The 17,580-nt window shown below is 45.1% G+C and overlaps 1 long non-coding RNA gene across 1 annotated transcript in view; it reads right to left on the reverse strand.

Annotated features, from left to right (window-relative positions):
- Positions 1 to 17,580, reverse strand: part of LOC138430895 (uncharacterized) — a 50,044-nt gene that overhangs the window by 20,536 nt on the left and 11,928 nt on the right. The window contains exons 3-4 of the long non-coding RNA XR_011253443.1: positions 11,474 to 11,580; positions 6,814 to 7,009 (exon numbers count right to left, since the gene is read on the reverse strand). This is a non-coding gene — a long non-coding RNA (uncharacterized lncRNA). The remainder of the gene's footprint in view (positions 1 to 6,813; positions 7,010 to 11,473; positions 11,581 to 17,580) is intronic.

The following is a 17,580-nucleotide window of genomic DNA, read 5'->3' on the forward strand; positions in this document are numbered from 1 at the left end:
AGAGCAGGGACATAATCTACAAATGGTAAATGTAATTAACACTGAGTGAGTGTATGCTCAGTCATGTTGGACTCTTTGTGACCCCACAGACTGTAGCCACCAGTCTCCTCTGTCCACGGGATTTCCCAGACCAGAACACTAGAGTGGGTTGCCATCTCCTCCTCCAGGGGATCTTCCCGACCCAGGGATCAAGCCCACATCTACTGTCTCCTGCACTGGCAGGTGAATTGTTTACCATTGTGCTACCAAATCAACACTGCTATATGTTATATACAAAAATTGTTGAGAGTAAATCCTAAGAGTTCTCATAACAAGAAAATTTTTTTTTCTTTTTCTTTAATCTTATATGAGATGATGGATGTTCACTGAATTTATTGTGGTAATCACTTCAAGATGTATGCAAGTCAGGTTGTTATGCTATTCACCTTAAACTAACCCAATGCTATATGTGAATTACATCTGAATAAAACTGGAAAGAAAAAAATAATAAATACAGCTTTAGAAGGAAATGCACAACTCTGGAGGAAAAGCAGGGGACATAAGCTCTCACCTTGCCTTAGCCACAGACTAATTTTAGGTCTCTCTGAACTTTAATTTCTTCACTTGTAAAAGAGGAATAATAGTTTATGTCAACCTCTCCCACAGGCATAGGGTAAAGACAGAAAAGAAGCTGATAGCTGGGAACATGGTTTGGATAATAAAGAAAAGTAGGAAGAAGGCTATTATTATCTTTAGGACTTTACAACTCGGAATTGGAAATCTCTCTGTAATTGCACCATGGAGAATATTGAAGCTATGAACTCCTCGTGGGCATCTTACCTTCAAACCCATCAGATTCCGTGGATAGTGAAACCTAGTTTTTACAGTTTTATCTTCCATTATATAGATTTAATATTCACTACCTACTTAGGTCCCTATATCTCCCCTCAAGCAGCTCCTGACCTATTGCTTGTGGTGCCCTAGGCATGCAGGAGAACAGGGACTCAAGATACCTACTCTGACTTAAGCTACATAAAAATGGAAAATATGGCACACTTTAAACTCAAACTTTCTCCCATTGGAGCACAAGATCAAATCTGCAGTTTGTGATCAGCCCAGAGCTCTGGGTCTCCAACTGCAGCACTCTAGGTGGGTGGGTAGAGGGCCACAGACTGTTTGTCTTCCATGAGCTTCAGCTTTGGTTCATGGAAAGGAACTTTTAATCCCATTGTTAGATTAAGTCAAATGTACTTCACTTGGTACCTTTGGTCTCCTATGCCCAAGTCTAAAAAGGAAATTACAATCTCTTTTAAAACCAAATTGGGCTTCCCTGGTGGCTCAGCAGTAAAGAATCCACTTGGTAATGCTCGAGACACAAGAGACACGGTTTCCATCCCTGGGTCGGGAAGATTCCCTGGAGAAGGAAATGGCAACTCACTCCAGTATTCTTGCCTGGAGAATCCCCTGGACACAGGAGCCTGGTGGGCTACAGTCCATGGGGTTGCAAAGAGACTGACATGACTTAGTCACTAAACAACAACAAAAAATACCAAATCACCATGCTGTGTACTCACAGCAGGCTGCTCGCTGGAACTTCTAAGAACTCCCAGGGGCGATGCCTCACATGCTCTAGCATATATTACTTTGCTTTTGATGCCTGCTCCCTTCTCCAAGTTGTTGCCATGATGGTGCCTTTGACCTCTTCTGCAGCTCCGAGAGATATCTGCTCCTTTGGGCCCAGCTGTCCTTAGCTAGCAGCCACCACTGCCATCCACACTCAGCCTCATGGGAAGGACAGTCCCCTCTCACTCCCCACAGCTCAACTGAGATGGTGTGCTGACTGTGAACCAGGTATTGCTAGAGCCTTGGAGTAACTGAAGGGCCATAATGAGGTGACATGCCTGCCCTGGAAGGGCTTAGCATTCTCCCCTACAGGCTTGTTCACCTGCACGGTCACCATTCTGCCCTCAGTAGGCTTCCTTGGGCACAGGGCGCCACACTACCACCCACCGCCCACAGCCCACCAATAAGAATCTTCAGGAAGCTCCACACCTGGCCATCAAGACCCAGAGGGAAAAAAAATCCACTTGCCCCAGTCTCAGTCACCCTCTTTTCCTCCTCTGGGATTAAACTTTTTTTCAGGATGACTAACAGTAGGAGCAGGGCTTCCCAGGTGGCTCAGTGGTAAAGAATCCATCTGACAAGCCAGAGACATAGGTTGCATCCCTGGGTGGGGAAGATCCCCGGGAGAAGGAAAGGGCAACCCACTGCAGTAGTCTTGTCTGGAAAATCCCATAGACAGAGGAGCCTGGGGGGCTACATGGGGTCCATGGGGGCACAAAAGAGGCAGACATGGTAGGAGCATCCATTTGTTCAGAAGAAAACATCCATTCCTGCCCACAAGATCTGATCACCGCTGGCCAATAGCAGTCAGTAATTAACAGTGCATTTCACAGAATCCAGCCCATTCAATTTCTGGTGCCACCAAGAATCAGTCCAAGGGGACAAATATTGTCCACATATCAGGTACCTAGAATGGTCAGGTTCCTAGAGACAGAAAGTAGGTGGAATCAGGTTACCAGGGGCTGGGGGAGGGGGCTGAGGAGTTAAGATGTACTGGGCACAAGAGTTTCACTTGGAGACGATGAAGTTGTTCTGGATGACGGGGATGGTTGCACAGTAATGTGAAGCTACTTAATGCCACACTTTAAAAAATGATTAAAATAGTCATTTTTATGTTGTGTATATTTTACCACAATTAAAAAAGAGAAAAGAATTCACTCACGTTGCACTGTGCCAGTCTAGACCAGTTCTTGTCATCATCTCTCTCTTGGTTGGGAGGTGACACGGAGACCAGGCCCCCAGGCAGACCCCAGCTCTCCCATGAGCATGCCTGGACTGAAAGGCATGCAATAGTTTCCAAGAACAACAAATTTTTCCTGCTCAGGCTAGCACCTGTTTACACATGGGGAGAGCTTTTTAGTTTATACTCTAGTGAGCTATCAAAACCTGCATGATTTAAGTCTAGTGGTGCAAACTTAAATTCAAAGAAATTTTAGCCTTTCCTCTGGCTACACTCTCCTTCCCTTTTGGATTATTTGTTCTCTGGCTTTCAGCCCTCAGGAGCATTTTAATGGAAAGGTTTGGGAAGGTGGATCCAGTGTCAGCTTTGGCTGGAACTGCCTGTTCTGGGGAAGTCCCAGCTGGAAATCCTTCTGGCAAGACAACCCACCTAGAAACCTGGCGAAATACACACTGTTGAACAGCTTCTATTCTCCCTTTATGCACTTTGATTACAGAGACTCTAAAGGGAGTTTACACAAGAGGAAGGACAAAGAACCACTTTTCATGCTGCAAGGAAATCTCACAAGGAGAATTTGCCAGTGTGGTTTACAAGCCCTGCCCTGGGAAGGTGTACTCAACACACTCCTGTCTGTCTGGGAAATGCCAAACCCCTCGTCAGTCCTCAGTAGGCCACAGTGGGGCTCTGGAGTTCAACACACTCACCGAAGGAAAAGACAATTCCAAGACGCTGCTATGAATTCCTCGACGGCGGTCATGACAGTTTCTCTCAGGCTAGGATTCTCTTAAGCAAGAAAAACAATGCTGATCAAACCTGGACCTAAGTTGATAGATTTTGTTCACCACTACTACTAGTAGTACGATTGTCTGCTGTCCCAACTTTCTGAGAAATTTTGTAAGGAAATTAGTTTTTCTGCTTGGCTGCCCAGCATCTAAGCATTTGCTTTTCAGAACCTTTTATTGAGGCAAAAGTTTGCCTTACATGGCAAAGGAAGGAAATGCCAGAGACTCACTTCCCCAGACTCCCTAGAAGGCCAGGCAATGCCCTGGTCTCTGCCCATCAGAGGGTCCCAGTCTCAGCTTTCCACTAGAAGCTAGTGAGGTGAACAAACAGGCACGAGGCAGCATCCATACAGATGGTGCTCATGTTCCAGACGCACCCTCCAGCAGCCTTCCTCCCAGTGGCCATCACAGGTTCCATCACAGTGGCCACTTCAGCAGGTGCCCCTGGCTGTTCCATCTCCAAGCCTGACTCTCCAGCCCACCTGCTAAATCTATCAACCACCAAGTACCCTTTTTCAGAATGTCCCTTACTGCTAAAAATAAACCTGAGTCACTTTCTGTGGCTTAAAGCTAAAATTCCCAAATGAAGTATTCTTCTTGCCTTATACATAGTGTTGTATAAAAGAGAATCTTTGTTTTATTTTAAACCTTCATTTTGCCACAAAACATGGAACATAGTAGGGTGCTTTTAAAATGATACTCGGTTCTCTCAAAACATTAGTAGTAAGAAAAGATCCTGATGCCGGGAAAGATTGAGTGCAGGAGGAAAAGGGGACGACAGAGGATGAGATAGTTGAATGGCATCATCGACTCAGTGGACATGAGTTTGAGCAAACTCAGGGAGGTAGTGAAGGACAGGGAAGCCTGGTATGCTGCAGTCCATGGGGTGGCAAAGAGTCTGACAGGACTGAGCAACTGAACACAAATAAGCCTATATTTCCTAAAACACAGATTGTGAAGGAGGAGAGGAGAGGCAGATGAATGGGCATTATAAAGATACAAAGTATTTCCCAGTAGGTCTGAGGAATCAATGTACCTAACAAAGGATATCTAAAACTCAGAGAATGCCAGATAGCAGGAAGCTCCCAGGTCAGGGCATGCAGGACCCAGAGGGAGGATCAAGAGGAATAAGCTCCTAGTTCTCCCTCTTTCTCGCTCATCTGTCCTTTCTCAGCATTCCTAGGATAGTACAATACCCATCAGTATAAACAGAGCAGTGGGGCCCTTGCCTGGGGATATGGGACCTGTGGGAACAGGCAGAGAGCGAGGCATAGCCCTTGCCTTCAAAACTTTCGGCCCTGTGCAGCCACAATGGAAAACAGTATGGCGATTCCTCAGAGAGCTAAATATAAAATTACCATCTGATCCAGCAATCCCATTCCTGGGCATATATCCGAACAAAACTGTAATTCAAAAAACACATGCGCCTCTTAAGTTCACAGCCGTCCAATTTATGACACCCGAGACACGGAAATGACCTAAATGTCCATTGACAGGTGGATGGATAAAGGAGGTGTGGTACGTATATACAATGGAATACTCCTCAGCCATAAAGAAGAATGATGCCATTTGCAGCAACATGGATGCAACTGGAGATGATCACACTCAGGGAAGTAAGTCAGAAAGAGAGAGGCAAAACCCGCACGGTATCACTTATATGTGGAAACTAAAACATGGCATGAATGAACCTATCTACAAAACAGAAACAGGCTCATAGACACAGAGAGCCGACTTGTGGTTGCCAAGAGGGGAGGAGAAGGCGAGGGATGGGCTCAGGGTGAAGGGCTGGTACATGGAAGCTATCACATTTAGAATGGAGGAACACAGAAGTCCCACTGGATAGCACAGGGAACTGTATCCAGCCTCCTGGGATAAACCATAATGGGAAAAAAATATAAAAAAGAATGTATATATGTGTGTAATTGAGCCATGCAGCTGTACAGCAGAAATTAACACAACATTAGAAATCAACTGCTTAACCCACTGGGTCCCCACGTCCCTTCTCTGCCTCTGCATCTCTATTCCTGCCCTGCGAATAGATTTGTCTGCAGTACTTTTCTAGATTCCACATATATGCCTTAATATATATGGTGTTTGTTTTCCTCTTTCTGAAACCGAAGCCCCACGGGACCACAAACATGAGCCAGTCACAGGCACTATGAGCTCACAGCTGGGAACAGCCCTGTTTAGGCCCAAAGTTTTGTTTTGTTTAATTGAAATACAGTTCATTTATAATGTGTGTTAAGTATACAGTAGCTGTCTTTCTCTGTCTGGTTGGTTTCACAAGCAGATTGTGTAGGCTTGGGACTTCCCTGGTGGCACAGTGGCTAAAGACTCAGCCCTCCTCCCACTGCAGGGGCCCAGGTCTGATCCCTATTCAGGGAAGTAGATGCCACACGCCACATCCGGATGCCACCACTAAGACTGGGAGCAGAAAAATAAGTGAATAAGTAATAAACAGAAGTTAAAAACTAATGAGTAGGCTCCTCTTAGAACAACCACAGTCTAGAGGAAGAGGGGCCTACCTTGTCCTGCAGGCAAGGAGCAGTCATGCCCCAGGGACAGGGCGGGTCTGGGGGCAGGGGGAAAGTCCTTCCAGGTCACTGAGAAGAAAGTGCCAAACTAAGCCCTGGCACTGGCTTGGTCCTGGCAGAAATAGCTAGGTACATGTTAACTGCAGGAGATGAATTTCTAGTGCAAAGAAACTTGGCCTCTAGGTCATGAGGGCCTCACAGCTGGTCATGCCTCAGCTGAGAATTAGCCTTCCCTTCAGGCGCTGGCGTGAGGGCCCCATTCCAGAGTCCAAAGTGGAGAAGCCACCCCGGGCACACCTTGTCAAGGACACCTTCTCCTTAGCTGCCTCAGGACAGGATGGAGCCAGACCCACCCTCCCAGGCTTAAGATGATGAAGGCACAAGTGATCACCCTGATTACCTGATATCATTATGGGATTTGGGGAAATTCCTCTTGTCCCTATGGACACTTTCCAAGTGGAGTGCTCCCACCCATGTCTTTCCCCACTAGCGACGGGGTTCAGCCCAGAAGGTAAACCACTAGAGATTTGTTGTTTGTTTGTTTTGAGGTTGTGGCTGGGGCGGGGGTCTCTTCCAGACTTAGCACCCTCTTTTGGAAGCAATGGTTAAGTGTATGAGCATAAGCTTAAGAAAAAATAAAACTATATTAGTCTTAGAAATCCAACTGTAATCATCACTGTTGCCTATGTGGCAATCTAGTGCGTAAGAGGCATACCAGTCTTCCAGAAGGGCACTGTGGCTGGTAAGAGAACAAGGCCAGCGGGTCACCCAGGATCTGGAAGGCTGTCTAGATGCTCCAGCGTCTTTTCCAGCTTGCATGTGGAATATGAACGGAGTCTTCTGGACCCCTGGGATGACTAGGCAACTGAGGGGCAGGGAGGACCAACTGCTGTCAGCAAGGCCTCCTTTAACTAGAAAAATAAAAGGGGAGCCTGTGATTACATTCCTTGTAGGTCATAAACACCCCAAGTAGCTTATTGTTTTTACTAAAACATCTACAATGAACATGTTTTGTAAATAGGAAGAAAAAACATAATATAAAATTGGTCTTGAAAAGAATAAAGATAGTTGTTACTACTGGCGAAAAAAAAGAAAAGTCAAATTTGTAATTATTTCAAGGTATATGTTTCATAATAGCAAAAAAAAAAAAAAACAACCCTGTAAACAATCCAAATGCCTAACCTTTGGGGTACTGTTATACATTCATCTGAAAGAATATAGAGCCATTAAAACAATAAATATACGATAGTGTCAACACAGGGAAAATGCGCAGGAATAAAAAGAACAAAGACACACACATTCATTGATTGCTGCCATGGAAAGTCATGTTTAGACAGTGATAAGAATGAAAAATAACAGAGGTTGATCCTTTCAAGCAAAAGGATCCTTTGTGGTCAGGGGAGATATGAGGTGTAAGTCTCCATAGAAAGCTTTTTTATTGTTTTGTTTTTAATAGCAAATCGAGTTGATACGGCCTCTGTTAGGGACAATGAAACCACATTTTCCCCGGGATTCAAGCCTTCAGGGCTGCCTCAGGCAAAAGAGGAACACAGAAGTAAATTTATGCTCCAGCCCTCGTTTCACCCTACCTAGGGCTCCTCTCTTTCTATCTCTGTCTCTCTCTCTCTCTCTATATATATATATCTCTCTATCTCTTTCCAAAGACCAAGTTCATTAAGTCCATTCACTCAGGTCTTGCCCTTTGCTCCTTGATTGGCAGCCAGTGTGGATGACTTAACCTCTGCTCACATATAATCAGCTGGGATACACCAGAATATTATCCTTCTTAGAAAATATTTTTCTTTCTGTATGAAATTATTTTTGACTCTCCCTCTCTTTCAATTAAAAAAGTAACAGGCACCTATTTTAACAAATATATAATGTACAGATTATATTGTGCAACACTGTGTTGTATTGGGGGGCCTGTCACATTCACAGCCATTCCTAGGAGTTCTTTACCCATGGCTGGCCATGCCGTGTGCCCTGTGGCTCTGACCCCTGACCCCCAAGACCAGCTACAGCTGGCTGGACCAGGGTAAATACCTGACTCAAGCGCAGCCAAACCCTGGGCTGGCCAGGGTCTATGGGGTGGACTCCTCCAAAAATCTTACCCTAGTTTCACTGTGACTCACTGAGCCCATCAAGTCCCCTCCTGGGGAGTAAATGTGAGGCATAGAGGAGTGGTAAGTGGGTAGGTAGGCGGAGCGTTAGTCTAAGGACATGCAGAGAGAAGGAAGGAAGCAAGGGGTGGAAGAAGTAGGACTTGTCCACAAGCAATCTTGGGTCACTTGCCTCCACTAGGACCTCTCGTCTCCCTCAGAAGCACCTGTGTGGTCCCCTAAGCTGGGAGCTCAGAGTCAACCTTCCTCTTTCCTCCCCTTCATCCTCAGCCAACTGGCGTCCAAGCCCAAGGATGCTGAGTCAGAAAAACCACTCAGCTGCACCTCCCTCCATTTCAGGCTTCCTCCTCCCTGCTGGCTCACTGCAAAAATCCTGCAGCCAGCCTCCCTGCCTCCAGACTCCAACCCTCCCAACCTCTCTTTTGTCTAAGAGTCAGTCTTCTTGAGATCAATTTGCTTAAAAGCTTTCAAAAGATCAAACTCTCCAGAGGGGTAAACAAAGCCTTTCAGTGTCTGCCCTCCAGACTAACCTGAGGGTCCCTTCTCCCAATATCCCCCAGACTCTCAACTCTCAGCCTCCTTTAGCTGTGCTTCAGGTGTGCACACTTGCACCTCCTGTTCCCTCTGTCTCACACACGCCCCTTATTCATCCGGTACTCTTGATCTTTCTTTGAGACCCTCCTATGAAACTCCCCAGCAGCTACACCTCTTAAATAAGTTTGTCTTCATGTGTGTGTGAGTGTGTGTGTGCATGTCCCACTAAACTCTGAGTTCCAGGGATGGGGAGTGCTGTCTAGCACAGAGTGGAAACCATATACCTGGCCTGACTTGATAGAATCAGTTCTTATCCATGCAGATTTCAGCAGTTCCATTATGGCTAAGAAAGGGGTTTAGAAAAGTTATTCTAACCACTGAAGAGGTGCAAGGGTAGGACAAGAAGCGACTTGTCCAAAGAGCCCCTTCACACTAGACATCACGGATTAAGCATTTATACTAGAGGCCAGATTCTGCACCAGACACTTCTCGCACTGCATCAGCGCACCCTCACTACAGCGCTGTGAAGACAGATGCAGTACCACACTTTACAGGAAACCAAACGCTACAGCACAGGAGCCTCGGGGAGGCTAAGCCACACGCCCAAAGCCTGGACTGAGCTGCTGCACTGACAAGCAGCGGCTCCAGAAGGCGTCCTTTCCTCTCTGACAGTGGTGGTGTGGATCCTGCTCCAGCCAGGTGTCCTTGAGGAACTTGCTAGAGCTTAGGGGTGGCTGTGGGAATGCTGAAGGATGCTGGCTGGGTTGGAAAACGCCAGGAGATGGTTTCTCTTGCAGTGGCATTCTGACTGGTTGAATGCAGTTTCTTTCCATCTTGAGCTTGTTCTGTTATCACCAAGTACATCCTAAGTGCCCTCCAAGTCCACATGCAGAGAGATGTCCAGGACCTCAGTGATCCAGCCAGCTGACCTGGGATTAACTGTGGCTTGGTAGCAGGGGCTGCAGCTCTCCTGTGAGCACGCGTGTTCAGTCCTGTCCAACTCTTTGTGACCCCATGGACTGTAGCCCACCAGGCTCCTCTGTCCATGGGATTCTCCAGGCAAGAATACTGGAGTGGGTTGCCATTTCCTCCTCCAGGGGATCTTCCTGACCCAGGGATCAAACCTGCATCTCTCATATCCCCTGCATTGGCAGGTGGATTTTTTTTTTTTTTTTAAACCACTAGTGCAACCTGAGAAGGCAATGGCAACCCACTCCAGTACTCTTGCCGGGAAGGTCCCATGGATGGAGGAGCCTGGTAGGCTGGAGTCAGACACAACTGAGCGACTTCACTTTCACTTTTCACTTTCATGCATTGGAGAAGGAAATGGCAACCCACTCCAGTATTCTTGCCTGGAGAATCCCAGGGACAGGGAAGCCTGGTGGGCTGCCGTCTCTGGGGTCGCGCAGAGTCGGACACGACTGAAGCGACTTAGCAGCAGCAGCAGCAGCAACCTGAGAAGCGTGTTTAGGTAGAAGACCATCCAAAAAGACACATATGGTCTGTTTCTCTCAATTACCTGCAAAGGCCTTCCACTGACCGGGCTCAAGTGTGGGTATAGAGCAGCTCCTTGCAAGATGTGTGCCAGCTTGCCCTCTCTCCAGGGGCTATTCTGCAGTTAATCCTGCTCCATATCTATTCTTGGCCACATTCATTTTCACGTGGTGGAAATTAGGTTTTGACAGGGTTCCTTTCACATTTAATCTGCTGATTCCAATGAGAGTCAGACCCCTCAATGATAACTCTTCTCTGTATTAATAGATGGTTCTGCCAGAACACAAGGTTACTTCAGTCTTTCCCTCCCCTTCTTTCTGCCTCTCCTCATGAGACAGGAAAGCATCAGATTTGTTCAGCCCTTTACCTTTATTCCAAAAAAGTGCAAGGAAGCAGCGCTCTAAGTACAATTTGCTAGGAGGGCGACACCTAGCGGTAGGAGAGTGAAATACAACAATGAGGGGTTAAAGATACAGTTAAAGGAAGACAGCACGAAGTCGTGTCCTACTCTAGGGATCCCTTGAACTGAAGCCCGCCAGGCTCCTCTGTTCATGGGACTCTCCAGGCGAGAAAACTGGAGTGGGTTGCCACTTCCTTCTCCAGGGGAACTTCCTAACCCAGAAACTGAATTCAAGTATCCCGTATTGCGGGCAGATGCTTTACTGACTGAACTATACAGAAAGACCCAAGAATACACTTAAGTCCCCTACATAAAAGAGAGAACTTCCCTGGTGGCTCAGACAGCAAAGCGTCTGCCTGCAATGCAGGAGACCTGGGTTCGATCCCTGAGTCGGAAAGATCTCCTGGAGAAGGAAATGGCAACCCGATCCAGTATTCTTGCCTGGAGAATCCCATGGACAGAGGAGCCTGGCGAGCCCCAGTCCATGGGGTCGCAGAGACCCGGATACCACTGAGCGACTTACACTTCACTTCTTCACTACATACAAAGGGTTCCATCGTGAGGGTACCTTCCTAAGTCCAACAAAGTTAGCCTAGGTACCCAACTAATACAATAGGCTATTCAGTACTGTACTGTAATAGGCTTATAATACTTTAGACACAAATAATACATAAAACAAACACAAAAAATAAAACATTTTTAATCTTACAGAACAATACCTTGAAAAGTATGGTAGAACAACAGCTGGCATACAGGGGCTGGCATCAAGTGAACAGGCAATAAGAATTACTCACTGGAGGACGGAGAGGAGGTGGGAGGTGACAGACCTGAAGGCTGTTCATCAGTAGGAGACGGAGGGCACTGCAATGTCACTCTTGCTTGATGCAGATGGCACAGTTTCTGGTTCCTTGCTGAATTCAACTTTATCTCCTCTCTTTAAAACAAACAAACAAAAACAATCCAGTGATGTCTGGATTTGGTTCAGTTCAGTTCAGTCGCTCAGTTATGTCCCACTCTTTGGATCCCATGGACTGCAGCACGCCAGGCCTCCCTGTCCATCACCAACTCCCGGAGTTTATTCAACTCATGTCCATTGAGTCAGTGATGCCCTCCAGCCATCTCATTCTGTCGTCCCCTTCTCCTCCTGCCTTCAGTCTTTTCAGCATCAGGGTCTTTTCCAATCAGTCAGTTCTCATCAGGCGGCCAAAGTATTGGAGTTTCAACTTCAGCATCAGTCCTTCCAATGAACACCCAGGACTGATCTCCTTTAGGATGGACTGGTTGGATGTCCTTGCAGTCCAAGGGACTCTCAAGAGTCCTCTCCAACACCATAATTCAATAGCATCAATTCTTCAGCGCTCAGCTTTCTTTATAGTCCAACTCTCACATCCATACTTGACTACTAGAAAAACCATAGCCTTGACTAGATGGACCTTTGTTGGCAAAGTAATGTCTCTGCTTTTTAATATGCTATCTAGGTTGGTTATAACTGTTCTTCCAAGGAGCAAGTGTCTTTTAATTTCATGGCTGCAGTCACCATCTGCAGTGATCGTGGAGCCCAAGAAAATATAGTCTGTCATTGTTTCCACTGTTTCCCCATCTATTTGCCATGAAGCGATGGGACTAGATGCCATGATCTTAGTTTCCGGAATGTTGAGCTTTAAGCCAACTTTTTCACTCTCCTCTTTCACTTTCGTCAAGAGACTCTTTAGTTGTTCTTCACTTTCTGCCACAAGGGTGGTGTCATCTGTATATCTGAGATTATTGATATTTCTCCCGGCAATCTTGATTCCAGCTTGTGCTTCATCCAGCCCATCATTTTTCATTATATACTCTGCATATAAGCTAAATAAGCAGGGTGACAATATACAGCCTTGACGTACTCCTTTCCAGATTTGGAACCAGTCTGTTGTTCCATGTCCAGTTCTAACTGCTGCTTCTTGACCTGCATGCAGATTTCTCAAGAGGCAGGTCAGGTGGTCTGGTTTTCCCATCTCTTGAGAAATTTTCCACAGTTTGTTGTGATCCACACAATCAAAGGCTTTGCTATAGTCAATAAAGCAGAAGTAGATGTTTTGGGGCTCCAAAATCACTGCAGATGGTGACTGCAGCCATGAAATTAAAAGACACTTACTCCTTGGATGGAAAGTTATAACCAATCTAGACAGCATATTAAAAAGCAGAGACATCACTTTGTCAACAAAGGTCCATCTAGTCAAGCCTATGGTTTTTCCAGTAGTCATGTATGGATGTGAGAGTTGGACTGTAAAGAAAGCTGAGTGCAGAAAAATTGATGCTTTTGAACTGTGGTGTTGGAGAAGACTCTTGAGAGTCCCCTGGATAGCAAGTAAACCAGTCAATCATAAAGGAAATCAGTACTGAATATTGATTGGGAGGACTGACACTGAAGCTGAAGCTCCAGCTCCAACATTTTGGCTACCTGATGCAAAGAGCTGACTCATTTGAAAAGACCCTGATGTTGGGAAAGATTGAAGGCAGGAGGAGAAGGGGAAGACAGAGGATGAGACAGTAGATGGCATCACCGACTCAATGGACATGAGTTTGGGTAAACTCCAGGAGTTGGTGATGGACAGGGAGGCCTGGCGTACTGCAGTTCATGGGGTTGCAAAGAGTGAGACGTGACTGAGCGACTGAACTGAACTGAACTGAGATGTTTTTCTGGAACTCTCTTGCTTTTTCAATGATCCAACAGATGTTGGCAATTTGATCTCTAGTTCCTCTGCCTTTTCTAAATCCAGGTTGAACATCTGGAAATTCATGGTTCATGTACTGTTGAAGCCTGGCTTGAAGAATATTGAGCATTACTTTGCTAACGTGTGAGATGAGTGCAATTGTGCAATAGTTTGAACATTCTTTGGCATTGCCTTTCTTTGGGATTGGAATAAAAACTGACCTTTTCGAATCCTGTGGCCACTGCTGAGTTTTCCAAATTTGCTGGCATATTGAGTACGGCACTTTCACAGCATCATCTTTTAGGATTTTAGCATCATCTTTTAGCTCAAGTGGAATGTCTGGGTATTAGCTCTTTTTTCCTTATCTTAGATAACATGGTAAAACTGGACTGCCTTCTGAACAGCTGCTACAAACTTCCTGGGCCATTCTACATTTGGGTCCTATGCCTCAAAAACTAACAGTGCCTCCTCAAATAAAGAAAACCTCCTTGCCATTTCCTGCGTCATGAATCTCTTGGGTTCTTCAGTTACTTCTTCCTCTTATCTCTCTTCATCCTTTCTCTGCGCCTCTAATTCCATCAGGTCTTTGTTAGTAAGCTCCTGTTGTGCACAGCAAGGAGTTCAGTGAATTGTCCTCTTGAAGATCCAGCTCCAGCTTCTTGCTGAGGGTCACTCAGGTGCTGAAGAACTCCTGGGACTCCTCATCCACCTTCTCAAATCCACGAAAGTCACGAACAAACTGCAGGCAAAGGTTCTTTCAAATGCCATTCGTGGTGATGGCTGGGACATTACACCCAGCAAAGTCAATGTTTTTTATGGCCTTGTAGATCTTAGAGTCCTGAAATTGTCTCAAGGTTGCTCCTGGTTTGTCACTGGCCTTTATGCCTGACAAAAAGTGTGGCATAAATAATATTCCCTTTTAAATATTTATTTATTACTTTTATATATTTATTTGACTGTACCAGGTCTTAGTTGCAGCACTTGGGATCTTCAGTTTTCACTGTGGCATGTGGGCCCTTTGAGTTGTTGCATGCAAACTCTTCAGTTGAGGTGTGTGGGATCTCGTTCCCTGACCAGGATTAAACATGGGCTCCCTGCATTGGGAGTATGGAGCCTTAGCCACTGGACCAGCAGGGAAGTCCCATAAAGAAATCTTCTTGAAAGCCACTATAACTCCCTGGTCCATAGGTTGGATGAGCGATGTAGTAGTCAGTGGCAGAGGCATTACTTTGACATTGGGATGAAAGTCATCCATGAATGCGGGGTAGCCTGGAGTACTGTCAAGCAGCAAAAGAACATTGAATGGGATGTCCTTCTCCAAGCAATATTTCTCTACCTCTGGGATAAAGTGGTGGGAAACCCAGTCCTAGACAATGGCCTGTGTAACTCAGGTTTGGGGTTGTCCTTCTACACAGCAGGAAGAGAGCCCCTGGCTGTGTTTCTAAGGGTTCTTGGGTTCTGTGAACGATAAACTAAGGGAAGTTTCAGCTTCATATTACTGAAAGTATTGTCACCAAACAACAGGATTAGCCTAATCCCATGGACCATAGTCCATGGGGTCGCAAAGGATCAGACAGATTGAGTGACTTTCGCTTTCACTTGCTGCTTTATAGCCTGGCATCAATCAATTTTTCCTCCTTACTGATGTAACTTCAGTCTGGCATCCGCTTCCAGTACAGTCCTATCTCATCCATATTAAAAACCTGACTTCATCAATAATTTCAAGGGTTGCAGGAAATTCCCAGGCAGCTACCCCATCTGCACTTGCTGCTTCTCCACTTACTTTTACATCGTGAAACTTGGCTCTGATCTTGAACCAATGAAACCAGCCTTGACTGGCATTAAAAGACTCGCCCTCTGATTCTTAACTGCGTTTCTTTTTTAAGTCTTCATAAAGGCTTTTAGCTTTCTCTTGACTCAGCATTAAGCTGAATGGGACGCTGATGCTGTGATTCCACGTCCACACACTGAGAAGTTTCTCCAGTTCCCCATCACTTTTCCACACTTCTTTGGTATTATTGTCGATGTCATCAGCACAGCAGACTTCACATGTTCCTTGATCTTGTCCTTGTTCTTTATATTCTTAAAAAGTTAGTGTTGGTCGTGCTGGGTTTTCACTGGTGTGTGCAGGCTTTCCCTAGTTGCAGCGAGCAGGGGCTGCTCTTCACTGTGGTGCCCAGACTTCTTACTGCAGTAGAGTGGCTTCTCTTGTTGCAAAGCACAGCTCTAGGTGCACGGGTTTCAGTAGCTCTGGCTCACGGGCTCTAGAGCGTGGGCTCAGTAGTTGTGGTGCAAGGGCTTAGCTGCCCCTCAGCCTGTAGACTCCTCGCATATCAGGGATCAAACCCATGGCCTCTGCATTGGCAGGTGGATTCCCAACCACTGTACCACCAGGTGCAGATACTCAGAAAAGGAAAGACTCGAAAGAATATTCTTAACCTCAAAGGGCACAAAGTTTCACTTATGCATCGTGAATAATAAATTTTAATATTATATATAATAATAATAATAATAATTTTTTGTTCTTTAGAATCATGCCCATGGTTGAACAATTCATGGTATAAGAAAGAACAATGTCTACCATCTTTTCGCCTCACTCCTCTCTCTCAATTATTTTTACTTTGTTTCCATCGTTGCCACTTGGTGCTTCTTAGCAGCACCAGTTACATCACCACTGCTTCTTCCCTTGCTTCCAGACATCCTGGGCTTCAGATAAAGATACTGTACTACTGGACTTTATATAGTAGTGTACAGTAAGGTACACAAAAGCACAACCACTTGTAGAGAATGCATGCCTGTGATAGTGTATGCCAGACACACGGGCTAACTTCTGTGATTAGGCATACAAAAGCACATTTGCATCTCTGAAAGTCTGCAACCTAAGGTTCGTATATAGGAGACTTACTGTAGTCTTTTTTTTAACAGCTTTGCTGAGGTATGACTGACATATAAACATTGAATATGTTTAAAGTGTACAACTTGATCTTTTGAAACATATACCTCATGAAATGATCACCCAATCAAGCTAATTAATTTATCCATTGTCTCCATATAGCTACTGTTGACAAAAAAAATTCAACTAACATTCAAGATGAGAGAAAAGAGAATTTCATTTGAGCCAAACTGAAGACTGCAACCTGGGAAACAGAGTCTCAGGCGCTCTGAGCACTGCTGTGCTGATTAGGTATTATACAGCACATTTGTGCATTTTTGAGACAAAGAAATTATGTATCATATTGACAGGTTAGCATTGTGTACATAGTTAATCAAAGATTTTTTCTCCAATTATGCACGTATAGACAAGTCTTCGATGAATGCAATCCCTTGTATGAGATGAAAAAGAATATATTAATCATAGAACTACAGTGCCAGTGTCTGAAGAAAGAGGCCCACTTTCTCTCAAAGGTTAATTTCATCTCCCTGCTTTGAGGTCTGGTTAATGTATAATGTAGATGAACAATGAACATTGGGAAAGGCCTGCCGCAAAGAGGTGTTCTTCTTCTTTTTTTTTTTTTTTCTGTTTTCTTTCTTAATTTGATTGTTCTCGCATAGGAAATTAATCATTTTCCTCATCGCTACCATTTTCTTTGGGGCTTTTTTTTAGGGGGGTGGTGGTGAGGGGGTCAGGAGGGTGGTGGTGGGTATATAGTGAAAACAATTTATATATGCTCTCTTAGCAGATTTCAAGTATACAAAACAGAAATTATTAACTATAGCCACCATGATGCATAAGTGAAACTTTGCGCCCTTTGAGGTTAAGAATATTCTTTTGAGTCTTTCCTTTTTTGAGTATCTGTAAATTGTTATCACTTAAGATGGAATGCTACCGATCAGAGGCTCACCACATTTTTAAAATCTGGCATTTCTAAGGAAATTGTCATTGGTCACCCTTTCCACTGCATTGGGTCCATGTGTTTTGAAACAAAAGAAAAGAAAACTCTTACTTTCAAAGTTCTTTGTCACAATCCCTCACCAAAGTATTTTCAGGCACCTCGTAATTTGGGGGCAGGGAGAGTGAGCAAAAACAGAGGGAACAAGAGCGAGAGCTCCTTGCCAGGGATTTGGGGGACAGATTCTGGTCTCTGCTCTGCCCCACTGAGTGCACCCATCGAGGGCAAGTTACTGACCTCTCTGAGCCTCAGTTTCCTTAGCTGTCAAATGAAGAGGTTGAACTACAGGATCTTTAGGTCTCCTTCCAGCTTTACATACTTAACTTTACATACTTAACATACATAATCATA

This window comes from Ovis canadensis, chromosome 26, assembly GCF_042477335.2.
Source record: "Ovis canadensis isolate MfBH-ARS-UI-01 breed Bighorn chromosome 26, ARS-UI_OviCan_v2, whole genome shotgun sequence".
Lineage (NCBI taxonomy): Eukaryota > Metazoa > Chordata > Mammalia > Artiodactyla > Bovidae > Ovis > Ovis canadensis.